Source organism: Cavia porcellus, unplaced genomic scaffold (genome assembly GCF_034190915.1).
Source record: "Cavia porcellus strain 051 isolate PalLab524CR breed Dunkin Hartley unplaced genomic scaffold, mCavPor4.1 scaffold_1, whole genome shotgun sequence".
In the NCBI taxonomy this organism is placed as follows: domain Eukaryota; kingdom Metazoa; phylum Chordata; class Mammalia; order Rodentia; family Caviidae; genus Cavia; species Cavia porcellus.
This window is the reverse complement of record NW_026947484.1, coordinates 161,761,084-161,774,247: the sequence shown is the minus strand read 5'-3', so window position 1 is coordinate 161,774,247 and position 13,164 is coordinate 161,761,084. Positions and strand designations below refer to the sequence as shown.

Below are 13,164 nucleotides of genomic sequence, written 5' to 3'. Positions count from 1 at the left end.
TGTGGGCAGCACTGTCCAATAGGAGGGGACTCATGCATCACTTCCTGGCCTCCATGCCATGAGCAGCTTTTTCCGCCCACGGCTCCTCGGTGGGTTCCTGCCAGCCCCAGGCCTAGAGCAGGGAGCCAGGGACCATGGAGGGACCCTCAGACTCCGCAGGCCAGACACATCTGCTTTTCTGAAGTGGCAAAAATCTAACCCAGAGGACTGAGGCTGGAAAATTATACTGAGAGCACGAAACAGATGTGACAAAACGTTAAAAGCAGGCGTCTGGTGAGACAATTTCCTAGAAATTCATTGTATGGTTTTCACACTTTGTTTCTGGATATTTGAGTTATTTCAAAATATAGTGTTAAAAAAAAAAGCCAAGGGGCTGCGGATTTAGCTCAGCGGCATAAGCACCTGCCTTGCAAGCAGGCAGTCGTGAGTTCGATCCCTTGTACTGATAAAAACGAAAAAGACAAAAAAAAAAAAAAAAAAAAAAAAAAAAAAAGCCAAAACAGAGCACAAGGCTTTGACCAGGAGTTTTGGGTTCAGATGTCTCATTCTCTCTCCATCTTGTTTCCAGGGGACCAGAGACTGCCCTGACGAGAGGCCCGGACTCTTCCCTTGGTCCTGCCCAGGCCAGGGCTCATGAGAAGTGGGAATGGCTCGGCCTCTCTGTCTCTGCAGCTGGCTCCTCTGTTACCATAAACTGAGGGTCACATTCCCACTTCGCTCATCACAGAGACACAGCCACTCCTGCCTTCAGGCCCAAGCCATCAGGGTAAGAGTGACTAGGCTATTTTAAGGACCTGCAGGGACACTGTGGTCTCTTGTCACTTGTGTCTCCTGTCCAGATGGCAGGAGCAGCTCCTAGAAGCATCTAACGATTGCCCTAAACTGGAAGAAGCTGAGTCTACCTCACCTTTCTCTCCTGCGGCTGCCTTGGGCTCCAGGAAGAGCAGGGCAGGTGGACATCGTCACGGCTGGACTAATCCGTGACTCCCCTGACCATCGGACACTGCTCCTTCCCCAGGCGACAGCCACTTTCTGATCTCGGCCAGTCCTGAGCCAGCGTCCCCTGAGCCCCAGCCTGGCACACATGCTGGACTGTGAGTGCTTCCTGCCCCTGCCCTGCAGACCCCAAGAGATCTCATTAGCCCCCCAAGACGGGGCTGGGGCCCTGGACCTCCTGTTTCCCAGCAGGGCTTTACTGCAAATGTCCCTTCTCGTTTCATTTACTTTCTGCTGGACATTTGGATGAGTAGTAGAGCTGACCTATGGAGACCCCCACTCAGCTTGGACCCCAGTGATCCTGTCACATCAGCCCCTAGCACTACCCGTGTCCCTCCTCGGGCCTGAGATCTACAACTTACTTGTCTTGGTCGTGGGTTGGTGTCAAGCTGTCCACGTGACCCTCAGGCCACGCCTTCCTGTACAGTAGGTGATTCCTGTTTTCCCCTGTTAACACCGAAGTGAACAGAGTTTTGTGATCTCTTGTGTAAAGAGTGAATTGCCCGAGAAGACACTGACTATAACTCCACTTGTGTCCCGTTTCAGACACAGAAGTGCATTCTAGTTGGACATGGTGGTGCCCACCTGGCATCCCAGCACTCGGGAGGCTGAAGCCTCTCGGGAGGTGGATCGACATGAGTTCAAGGCCAGCCTGGGCTAGATAGTGAGATCCTGCTCAAGCAAATAAACAAACAACAACAGCAAGGTACATCATAAAAGCACAGAAACTGATACTGGATTTGCCGGCTTTACCAAGCAGCTCACCTCCAGATGGGAAGGACAGGAAGAGGAGGGTGATGGGCTTTCTTTGAGTCCATGAGACTTTTGAGAGATCTTTGGTAAAAGGTGCTGGGCTGAAGCCCCTCACAGTGCCCCCCACCACTCATGGTCTCCATGCTCGGGGACTTGCTAGCCTCCTATGAGTGTGAGCTGCTGAGAAACTCTTCCCCACACTGGCCATTATGGCAGTGCGGGGCCTTGGCCGGTAATGAGCCATGATCCTAAGGCTTGGTTAGTCCTTTCCCTGCAGTCAAAGTGCTGGCACTGCTATAAAGGAAACAAGTCCCGCCTTCAGCCCTGGGCTCCTGGGGTGGAAATGGGAGCTTTCATCCCAAGGGAGTCCCCCATCCCCCATGGCAGGAATCAGGTTACACTGGGATCAACCGGTCCTCCTTGCAGAGCTGCAACTGAGTTGCAGGAAAACACACACAGGGCTTTTCACCAAGGACCCTGGACACTGAGAGCAAACCCAGTGGAAAATGGGCAATTGCCCAGACTTCAGTCACCTTAGTAACCAAACCAATAATTCAAGGACAGAGTTTCCCCAGGTGATATGTGCACCGCCCGCAGCAAATAGCCCACCCCCAGTCACAGGTGTGGAGATGCCCCAGGGGGTGGTCACCCAGTGTGCCTCTGTGAGCACCTAAGACCTGAAGTCCCCACTCGGTCCAAGGGTAGATTTCACTTTGAGATCCACTCTGACCTTGGCTTAGACTGTGGCCTTGAGACTGTCCTGCCTCACAGATCTGCCCTCTGCAATGCTGGGATCATGTCCTGTGTCCACATGATGCTGCAGCTCCAGATTCAAGCCACTCGTACTGCTGCGGTCTAGGGAACAGGAAAGGTCCCCAGGAAGAGCTCCCCAAAACCCCGCTACTTGGGGTGCTGGACACAGCCTGACTCATATCGTCACGGCTGGACTAATCCGTGACTCCCCACTGATCATAGTGCTCCTGATCCCTTAGCACGGGGGACAGACATGTTCCCAGCCAAGGCTCCCCAGCAGCACCACAGGTTCCCACTGATGGGGACGCTTTGGACTCCCAGAGTCACGCAAGGGCCGAGAGGCTGCGCAGACATGGCCTCTGTCAGCTCCAGTTTGTCGCCAGGGATCACGCTTGTCGAGGTGCAGTGACAACTCTGTCTTACGGGGAAGTGAGCAGAGAGTTCACGAGAGCCAGGTATGCCTGGGCGCAGCCGGGTCGGGGCGCCTCACCCTGAATGTCTCTGTGCCACAGCTCACCAGGCTCAGTCGCAGGGCAACACAAAGTCACAAGTCAGTACAGGGACAGTGTCCGTGGGGAAGGCTAGGACTGGCCGGCTACACAGGAGAAGATACAGCATCTGCTGGCTCTGATATCACCATACCTCAGCCTTAGGGCTGGCGCAGGTCAGCAGTGCGTCCAAGGCGTTCATTTAGGCGCTCAGAGGACACGGGTCCAAGACAGACAGAGCAAGGCTGTTGACAGACAGCGAGCCCCACCCTCTCGGGCTCTGGAGCTCTCCTGTCAGTCCTCCAGGGCCCTGGGGAGCTGGTAAGAAATACCAGGCTCTCCTGGGTCCCTTTGGTGACATCTGCTAAGCATCTCCAGATGCTAGCAGAGCGGGACCCACACAGCTTCTCCTTGCTGTGCTTGGGGCTCACTGGATGTCCACACTCAGCCCTGAGTAGCTCTTGACCCTGCAGCATTGGCCAGGTCCAGGGCGGCCCTGCGCCTTGATGCAGAGGCAAAGCCTGGGCTCCCCCTGCAGGGCTGGGCTCCTCTCAGAATGGGCGCACAGTGGCACTGGCACTGGCACTGTCTGCGTGTGGCATCCACAGAGCCTAGTCCAGTCCCATGAGAAGGCCTGCGTTGCCTCCAGCCCTACCTGACCTCCAGCGCTGCCCACTGCCCGATGTCCCCAGTGCCACTGTCTGGCCTCCGCTCACCGTGGCCTCCCTCCCTGCTGGCCCTCAGGGCAAGAAGAGCAGGGTCTGTCCCCTTCTGTCTGTGACCCCTTTGCCCAGCGCAGGATGGCGGCTGAAGCAGCAAAAGTAGAACTTCTCTCAGGGCAGAGCCAGAGCCCGAGATCAAGGAATCCAAGGACTGGGGCCCAGAGACCTCAAGGCTGGCAGTATAGAGGGGCTGGGGTCTCCGGCGTCTGCCTTCATGCTCCTCCGCTGTTCTGTTCATTTGTTCCCTTCTCAATTCTCAGGCCAAATCCTCCATCTCGTTATTTAAGTTCTTTTTTTTTTTTTTTTTTGTACAGGAGATCGAACTTATGACCTCACACTTGCCAGGCAGGCACTTACACCACTGAGCTAAATCCCCAGCTCTCGTTATTTAAGTTTTTAAACATTCTTTTAACAATTAATTTATTTTCTTTTTATCTTACTTATTGTCTTTTTGAGAAAGGGTCTCACTATGCAGTCCAGGCTGGCCTTGGGCTCACTTTGTAGCCAGGCTGGTCTAGAACTTGCAACGATCCTCCTGCCTCAGTCTCTGGAATGCTGGGATTCTAGGTGTGTGCCCCATGCCCGAATAAAATTGAATTTCTTTAGTTCTATGGATGTGAATGTTGTCAGCATTGTTTTCAAATCCACCTTTAGAAGCTCCGGGGCTGCATCTCCTGGGGTGCTGCCTTAGGCTTCCTTCAGACTCGGGCTCCGGTTAGTTCTGGGTCTCTTTCCCACAGAGCTCATGGAGAGGTTGGTGCTGGGCTCTGGACAGGCGGGAAGGGCATGGCCATGGCCAGGGCGGCTGGGGGAGGAGGGGACAGTGTGAGGCATGGAGTGAGGGGGCCACAGTGTGCGTTGAGTCTGCCCCCCTGGGCAGAAGTCTGGTGACCACTCAGACCCCATGTGCCTGGGGCCTGAGAGTGGGGCTGGGGCTCCTCTCCGTGAGTGTGACAGCCTGCAAGTGAGCGTGAGCCTGCAGGGTGGAACCTGCTGGGAATGGAAACTGAACGCAGGTTTCTTAGAAAAGACCAAGGCTGACACTGTGGTTCTTCAGTGAACTGAGCTTTTGATTTGTAAGTGTGTCTTCTTCATGTGAGGCTGGGCTCACTGACGACCGCAGGTGACATTTGGAGTCCTGAGGCCACTTCTGTGGCCCTCGGCCTCCTAACTGTCCAGCGCATGTCTCTGTCCGGATGGCAGTGACCATGCCCGGCTGGTAAAGGACGAGATGGACAGGCAGGGATGGATGAGGAGGAGGGAGAGATCGTCCCTTGCTCACCAAGAAAAGCTGTACAGTACTAGATGTGGTCGAAAAATGTGGTTGGTGCTTTAAAAACCTGCTTTTAATTACTAGAGTAAGAGACTTGCCCGGAGCTCTCCTCAGAATCCTCCCCTCGCCTCACACACTTAACCCACTGCCCCGCCACGGTCCCCAGCGGCTCTGAGTCCTTTCTCCTGAGGATTTTCACATAGTGTGATCAAAAGTGTGGTGCCCAGCACCGCCCAACAGAGAGGTGGCTCCTAAAACACACGCTGGGCCCTCGTCCACCTCAGTCATCGGATCTGGCCCCATGTGACTTCAGGCTCCTCCCCAAAGCCAAAGTGACCAGGAGAGGGGCACATTTCAGATCAGTTCAGGACATGGAGGCAGCGGGACAGTGCAGCTGAAGTCCTCAGGAGAGAGCCCTGCAGAGTATAGGAGGTGGCCAGGATGGAGGGAGGAGTCTGTGTGCAGAGCTGGGGAGGGGATGGAGGGGGACTCCTGGCTACTCATCTTTCACTCTAATGAATTTTCCAGCTCCCTTTAAACTCTCTGCCGGTCATCGCACAGGCAGCGTGCGAGGTGCCAGCCTGTTTCCACACAGCGATGTCACGAGGCAGCCTGCAAAGCTCTCAGAGTGGCAGCCTTTCACTCCAGAAGGAAGTTAAGAGGGTTCTCAAGGCTGCACCCCAGGACCATTCGGTAGATTCTTCATGTAGCATACATAGGTACTGGGAACCTGGCCTAGCGCCCCAGGCTCCCAAATGAGTGCTAGGTAAAGGCCCAGCAAATGAGACGAGCGGACTGATCTTTAGGGCTCCAGGGGGACAAGAACCCTCTGCAGAGTTCTCAGCTCTGGTGGCTGAGACAGACAAGGTCTCTGGGTCCCTTTCCCGTATTTATTCAAACAAGGAAGGGGTTAGAGTGGAAAACCCAGGAAACCTGAGCAGGACCTTGGGAGGGCTTCAAGGACCCCTCAGAGCAACAGATGATCCTAATTAAGGTGACCTAGCCTAGGAGAGAGTCTCCAGGTGGCCTCAGCTGTGGCCTGTCTTGCCCCTGAGGCGTCTCCTGGTTCTCAGTTCAGCCATGCCTGGGCCACGCCACAGCCCTGCATGTGTATTCAGCTTTAACAGCTCGGACACATACGTAATTGTACAGCTATTGTGTCTTATCTTGACATCAACCCCTGCCCTTACAAACCAACCAGAAGGCTCGGTGCTTTTCTAGTTTAAAATGCATGGATTTGAAATCCACTGAGCTGCTCCATTGAGACTGTAGGTGTCCACACCCATCAACAGACAGTGGATAAAGAAGACCTGGGGTTCACACGCTGTGGAGATCTACTCTACCCTAAATAAGGATAATGGAGTTGCTAGTAGATAGATGGATGCACCTTGAGACCAGGATGCTAAGTGAAATCAACCACACTTGGAAGGTCTTCTACAACACGGTTCCTCCTCTAAGAGAGGATCTTTCTTCTTCCTGACTCCGGACCAGGTATTCTTCCTGACTCCGGATCCGCGTGTTCAATCTGTAGCTTTCCCAGGAAGGGGACCAGGCGCTCCTGCCTCTCAAACCCTGAAGGCATTTTAAAAGTGTATGCTTGCACTTTCCCAGGCAAGCTGCAGAGCCGACACAGCTCACCTCAGTTCTCCTCCTCCACCCTGGGTGCACTCCCTGGGGTACAGGGCCGCCTCCCTCCAGGCTTCCATCACCTCCCATGCAGGACCCTGCAAGAGCCTGCGCATCACGCAAGGGTCTCCGCTCTCTCTCTCTCTCTCTCTCTCTCTCTCTCTCTCTCTCTCTCTCTCTGCTTTGTTTACTCAAATTTCTGTTTTATTTTTACTGTATTTTACTTTTAGTTCTAGGAATTGTAACAGCAGTTGGCAAAAAGAGAAACCGAAAGGAGACATCAAATTGTTTCTAAATTTTTAAAGGAATTTTTTATAGACCACGGATAACTAAGCAAGAAAACACAATAGAGAAAAAGCAAAAGAAAGAAAAAAAAAAACACCATGGGAACACTTTGTAATATTTGTTTCAAAATGTTCTCTTCATGGCTGTTTTCACTTGGTGTTAACACTGCTCTGAAGTGACAAAAACCCTGTGGTTTTGGGGCTTTTCAACTTTTTTTCACAAAACTTCTATTAGGGAGCATATTACTGTGATATATGTATTTACAGAAAAGATCGTCATGTTTCGAATATTCCGTCTTTGTCTTTTGTGAAAACCTTTTAAGCAGAACACTTTTTAAAAACAATTTTCGTACCTGGGAGGGATTGAGCCCGGGTCTTCTTACTGAGCTACTTTTACTTATTTTGAGACAAGATCTGGCTAAGTTGCTCAGGTGGGACCCAGCCTGCAGTCCTCCTGCCTCCGCCTCCCAGTAGCTGGGACGATAGCCTGTGCGCCACTGAGCCTGGTCTAATAAATGCATTAACCCATTTGTTTTGGTTGAATTTTCCTTCTCTCGTTTGAATGCACAGGAGTAATAACACGCAGAAAGGACTCTTGCAAAGGATCTTTCTCTACACGCGGCTTTAACCAGACTCAGAAGGAGGAAGCTGGGCCTGGCGCCACGCGGAGTCCCCATCCCACAGGACCCGCCCACCCTTCCCTTCTCCACGTGGGGGCGGGGACGGGGGCGGGGGCGGGGGTGGGGGTCGGCGGAAAAACTCTGTCAGGAAAGTCCGCGGTGCCCACAGGCGGGCGGGCGGGAGAGAGCGCTGCCTCAGCCTTGCTCGCCACGTCCTGCGCCCTGGCGCTCGGTGAGTCAGCTAAGCGGCCGTGTCAGCGTGATCAGTTCTGGGACCCGCGTTCCACCGGCGGCGTCCGAGGGTGACCACTGGGGCCGAGAGCCCGGCAGGGACGCACTGGGTCGCAGGGCCACCCGGTCCCAGGCGCAGGCGGCGCGGTGAGTGCGGGCGACTCGGGTCGGGATGCGGGGACCCGGAGAAGCAGCGCCGGCTCCACGTGCCTGGGCCGGGCCAGGGGTGGCGCGCGCCCGTGAGCACGCTGGGAAGCTGAGGCAGGCGGCCCGCAAGTTGGATCCCAGCTGGGGCACCTTAGCGAAAAGGCCCTGCCTCGACATAAAAAATAAAAGGGGCCTGGGGCGCCTGGCCTTCCGTGCCGCGTTCTCGGGGACCTCGGGCTCCTGGCGCAGTTCCCATCCCTGGCACCCGCCCAGGTTTCCTCCGCGGCTGGTCCAGTGGGGTGCAGGTGCGAGGGAGGAAGGAAGGAAGGGGCCCTAACTTGGTCCACATCGGCGCCAGGCCCCTGCTTGAAATTGGATCGCTCTTGTGTGTGTCGCCCACTGACACCGGGTCCCAGGCAAGGAGCGCGTCCCCAGCCCCTGGCCGGTGGGACTCCGAGACGCACGGGTGCCCAGCTCCGGAGGGACCCGCAGCTGGCCGGGGAGACATGGCATGCGGAGTCGCCTTTGGCACCTGTGTCCCGCCTCGCGCGCCCTGCACGGCCGCGTCCACTCTGCATCCCGAGAAGCCCTGAACCAGATGTGCCCCCTGCCCGGGCCGTGACCGAGCTCCCTGCCCCCTCCTGCGCGGCACCGACCAAAGGGCGCTGGAGGGCTCTGGGCATCGCGGTCACCTCGGCTCCTGGCTGAGTGTGAACCCCGCCAGCCGCGGGCAGGGCAAAACCGCCCCAGAGCCCCCGGGTCTCCGGGGTAGGGGGAGCAGGGGGAGCAGGGGGAGCAGGGGGAGCAGGGCCAAGTCTGAACCTAGCGTGACAGTCACGCCTGTGCACCTCACCTCTGCCAAGCCCTACAGCAAAGAGAGAGAGTTTTAATCAAATGAATCTTTCCGCGTGGCTGGGAAGCCAGGGCAGAACGAGCGGTGGGTTCTTCAAGAGTAAGTGACTCTGTCACTGTGGCTTTGTCCTTGGATTCTGCTGTTGCTGGTGCTATGGCTTTCGGAGTCAGGGTCTCTGTGTCATTCACGCAGTCCTCAAACTCACTATAGAGCTCTGGCTCACCTGGAGCGTGCGGGGATCCTCCTGCCTCAGCCTCCCCGAGTGCTGAGGTGCTGGGGTGACAGGCTGCGCTGCCAAGCCTGCTGTTCTTTCCCTTATCAACGTCCTCACAGCAGACGCCAAGCTGTGAACCCTTACATTAATCCTGTGACACAGAGGCTGCTTTCCCTCGAGGGTTACAGGGGACAAAACCCAGGCCAAGGTGTCCAGGTGATCTGTTGCAGGCCGCACAGGTAGAGGTTGGTTTTTGTGTTTCAATGAATTTTTAGGCGTCCTCGTGTGCAGCCCTCGTGGGGAGTGGGTGCAGGGCCAGCACGCAGCTCCCACACCTTTCCCCCCTTCCCTGCATCTCCTGACTGCTTCCCTTTTGAAACAGATCTCCTTCTTCTCTGTTGTCTCTTTTATTTCCCTCTTTATTTATGCTCAGGGTGTTCGTGGCAGAGAAGCCGTATGATGTTAAGCCCGAGGTCTGGTTCACTTCACTTAGCAGTGTGACCTCAGGCTGCATCCATCTTCCTACGGGTGGCTCAGATTTGTCCTTCTTTACGGCAGAGTAGTGCTCCATGGTGTGCAAACACTGCATTTTCTTCATCTCACTCTCCTCTGATGGACATCTGGGCTGCTTCCAAGGTTTAGCTGCTGTGACCTGCGTTGCTGTAACCGCAGCAGGTGGGGATCCCTGGAACAGGACCTTTTGACTCTTTTGGGAAGAAGCCTGGGTGGGAGTAGAAATCCAGCCTTGGTTTCTGAGGAGTCTCCATACTGATTTCCAGTGCTTGTCCGAGCTGCTGTTCCCATCTGCAGGGAAAAGGGCTCCCTTCCCCCCCACATCCTCGCCAGCCTTGGTTATTACTGGATTTCTTAAAGATGACTGCGCTTTCAGGGTAAAGTCTGACCCCGGTGTTGTTTTAATTTGCATCTCTCATGGCGATGTGGAGCGAGTCTTCCTGCACTTCTGCTGAGAAGAATCCATGCATTCCAGTTGCCTGTGTTTTGATGGGGTCTTTTATCTGGTGTTCTAATTTTTGAGTTCTTTATGTATTCTAGATCTTTTGCTCTGTCCAAGGAATAGCAGGCCAAAAAATATGTTTTTTTTTTTTTTTTTCTCATCCCTGAGGTCGTCTCTTTCCTCGGTTGTTTGCTTCACTGTGTAGAAGCTTTTTAGTTTGTCACTGTCCCTCTAGCTGGTTCTTGGCATTCTCTCCCGTGCCATTGGGCTCTGCTTGGAAAGTCCTCATCTGAGTCTGTGTCAAGTGTGCTCCCTGTCCCGTCCTCCAGCAGGTTCGTGTTCGTGTCCTGATGTTCAGATCCTTGACCATTTGGATTTTAGTTGTGCATAGAGAGAGACGTGGGTCTAGGTTCCTCTCGGTGGGTGGACAGCCGTCTTCCCCACCTTGGACTGAACAGGCTGCAGCCCTTCGGCCTGGTGCTGCTCCTGCACCCTCTCCTCTGGGCATTGCACCTGAGTTCGGTTTTGGTGTCAGTACCTCGCTGCTTTAGTCCCCTGAAATCAGGGCTGGTGACGCCCCCTACTCTGCCAAGCCGCCCAGGGTGGCATTTGCTCCTCTGGGTCTCTGTCGGCTCCATATGAATTTTAGAGTCATTTTCTCTAGATCTGTGAGGAATGCTGTGGGTATTTTGAGTTGAGATTGCATGAAACCTGTGCATTGGTCTTGGAAGTGTGGCATCTGGGTTGAGTCATCTGCCCATCCAGGGCGGTGCTATCTTTGCATTTTACAGGGCTGGCTCATCAGGACAGGAGCGGAGAGGATAAGGGTAAGAGTGCTGGGTCAGCTTCATTGTGTGTGTGTGCGTGTGCATGCATGTGTGTGTGCGTGCATGTGTCTGTGCATGGGTGGCATGGCTAAGCTGATTGACCGGCAGGCAAACAAGTCTGTGAGGAGGAGAGGAGAGGAGAAGGAGAAGGAGGAGATGGTACACCCAGCCTTGGGGACCCTGCTGGTGGCTGGCGGTTGCATTTGTGAGACGCCGGCTGGGTGCATGTGGCAACTGTCATTTGTCACTCTGTGGGACAGCAGCTGTTGTGTGGGGCACAGCAGGTGTACAGTAGATACAGCGAGCCCTCCAGGTGCCCACCTGACAGCCTAATGCACCACCTTGTAGCACATCTAACAAGCACACAGCTCTAGCACATGGAAAATCACAGGTGACTTCTTACTTGATTTTTCATATTTTTTTCTGCGCACGCGTGCGTGTGTGTGTGTGTGTGTGTGTGTGTGTGTGTGTGTGTGTGTGTGTGTTGAGACAGGGCTCCTTATGCAATTCAGGCTGGCCTTGAGCTCACTTTGTAGCCCAGGCTGGTCTCAAACTTGCAACAACCCTCCTGCCTCAGCCTCCCAAGTGCTGGGAGTACAGGCGTGAGCCACCACGCCTGGCTTGATTTGTTTTCCTAGCCGTGTTTGCAGTACACAGTGTTCACACCCTCTCGTGGAGCTGCTGGAGGGACCAGATCAGCTTCAGTTTCCTCCCCTCCCCTCTGCCAACCTTGGTCCTTTTAAGTCCATTTAAGGACGAGCTCTCCCGCCTTCCTGTTATCCATCTTTATTTTGCTCCTTACTTATACTCTGGGTTTCTCTTCTAAGAGAACTCATGCAATATGAAGCCCAGGTGTCAGCCATATTTCACTTACATTATGGTCTCAAGTGCACCCATTTCCCGAGAGATGACTCGGGGTTATCATGTTCGTGGCAGAGCAGTACTTCGAGGTATGTAGCTACGTTTTCTTTATCTGTTCACCTGTCAGTGGACACACAGGCTACTCCAGGATGTAGCTCCCGTGAATCATGCTGCTATAAACATGGTTGTGTATGAATCCCAATAATGTGACGTCTTTAACTCTGGGGAAGACGCCTGGGCGGGAGTGGAATTCCAGCCTTGGTTTCTGACGAGTCTCTGTACTGATTTCCGGTGATTGTCTGAGCTCGTGTTCCCATTGGCAGGGGAGAAGGGCTCCCTTTCCCTGCATCCCCGCCAGCCTTGGTTATTATCCTAGATAATGTCCGTGCTTTCTGGGCTAAAGTGGGATCCCAGTGTTGTTTTAATTTGCGTCTCTCTAAAGCTGGTAATGTGGAGCATTTCTTCCTGTATTTATCACCATCTGTACTTTGTCTAAGAAATGTTCCTTCTCCATGGCTTCCCAATTTTTTAAATTTGTTTTGTATATTTTTTGAGACAGAGTCTTACTGTAATTCAGACTGGCCTTGAGTTTACTGTGTAGCCCAGGGGGCCCTAAAACTCTCAACAGTCCTCCTGTCTCAGCCTCCCGTGTGCTGGGATGAGGGACAAGTGCCACCATGCCTAGCCGGCCACCCAGTTTTTGATTGGGTCTTTTATGTTGGGGGTCTAGTTTTTAGTTCTTTACATGTTCTAGGCGCTAGTCCTCCTGCTGAGGAATAGCTGCCACAGTATTTTTCCCATTCTGGGGGTTTTCTTTTCACTTTACATGTTCACTTCTGCTGTGCAGAAGCTCTCTAATCTCACCCGACCCGTTCCTTGGTTCTCAGAGCTCTTCCCGTGCCCCGGAGGAGCGAGTTCAGGAGCCATGGCAGCGTCTGTGATTTCGAGAGCTACCCCACCGTGTCTGCCACAGATGAAAATGGTCTGCCTGAACCCTTAGCTCTCTGATCCATTCTGATTTCAGTCCAGGGCCCGGGGAGGGGACAGCCAGCCTTCCCCACACCCCTAATAGAGAGGCTACCTCTCCTCCGCTGTGGGTTTTGGGCCCTTTGTCAAAGATCAGATAGCTGTGTGAAGTCACAAGGATTTAAAAAAGAAATGCCCCACAAGACCTGAGGCAAGGCCAGGGTCTGTGGTGTGTCTGAGGTGGACGGCCTTGTCTCGGGCCCAGGAGGGTGGTCGGGATGGGGCATTGCGCTCTCGCTGTGAGGTGCCTGCAGCAGAACTTGTTCCCTTGCTGAGCACCACACATTTCCCTGAAATTAACATGGTGCCAGCAGCCAGGCTCGGTGGTGCACACCTATCATCCCTGCACTCAGGAGGCTGAGGCAGGAGGATTGCCATGAGTTCAGGCCAGCCTGGACTAGAGAGAGAGACCCTCCCCAAAATATGGCGCTTCCTAAGAAAAGTACAGTGCAGGTGTCTCTGCCTGCTGCTGGGAAGTGATCACCACAGGGGCAGGGATGCTGGGGATGCTGTCTCCCTGCAGGAGGGAAGGGGC

General features: G+C 54.2%; 1 protein-coding gene across 7 annotated transcripts in view; it reads left to right on the top strand.

Annotated features, from left to right (window-relative positions):
- Nucleotides 1–7,629: 7,629 nt before the first annotated feature.
- The window catches only part of Il12rb2 (interleukin 12 receptor subunit beta 2), a 31,308-nt gene continuing 25,773 nt past the window's right edge, over nucleotides 7,630–13,164 (top strand). For 5 of the 7 annotated variants that reach the window (XM_063258673.1, XM_063258665.1, XM_063258675.1 and 2 more), the window contains exon 1: nucleotides 7,754–7,893. The gene's annotated coding sequence lies outside the window, so the exon portion shown is untranslated. The other 2 variants (XM_063258666.1, XM_063258670.1) reach the window with 2 other exon arrangements.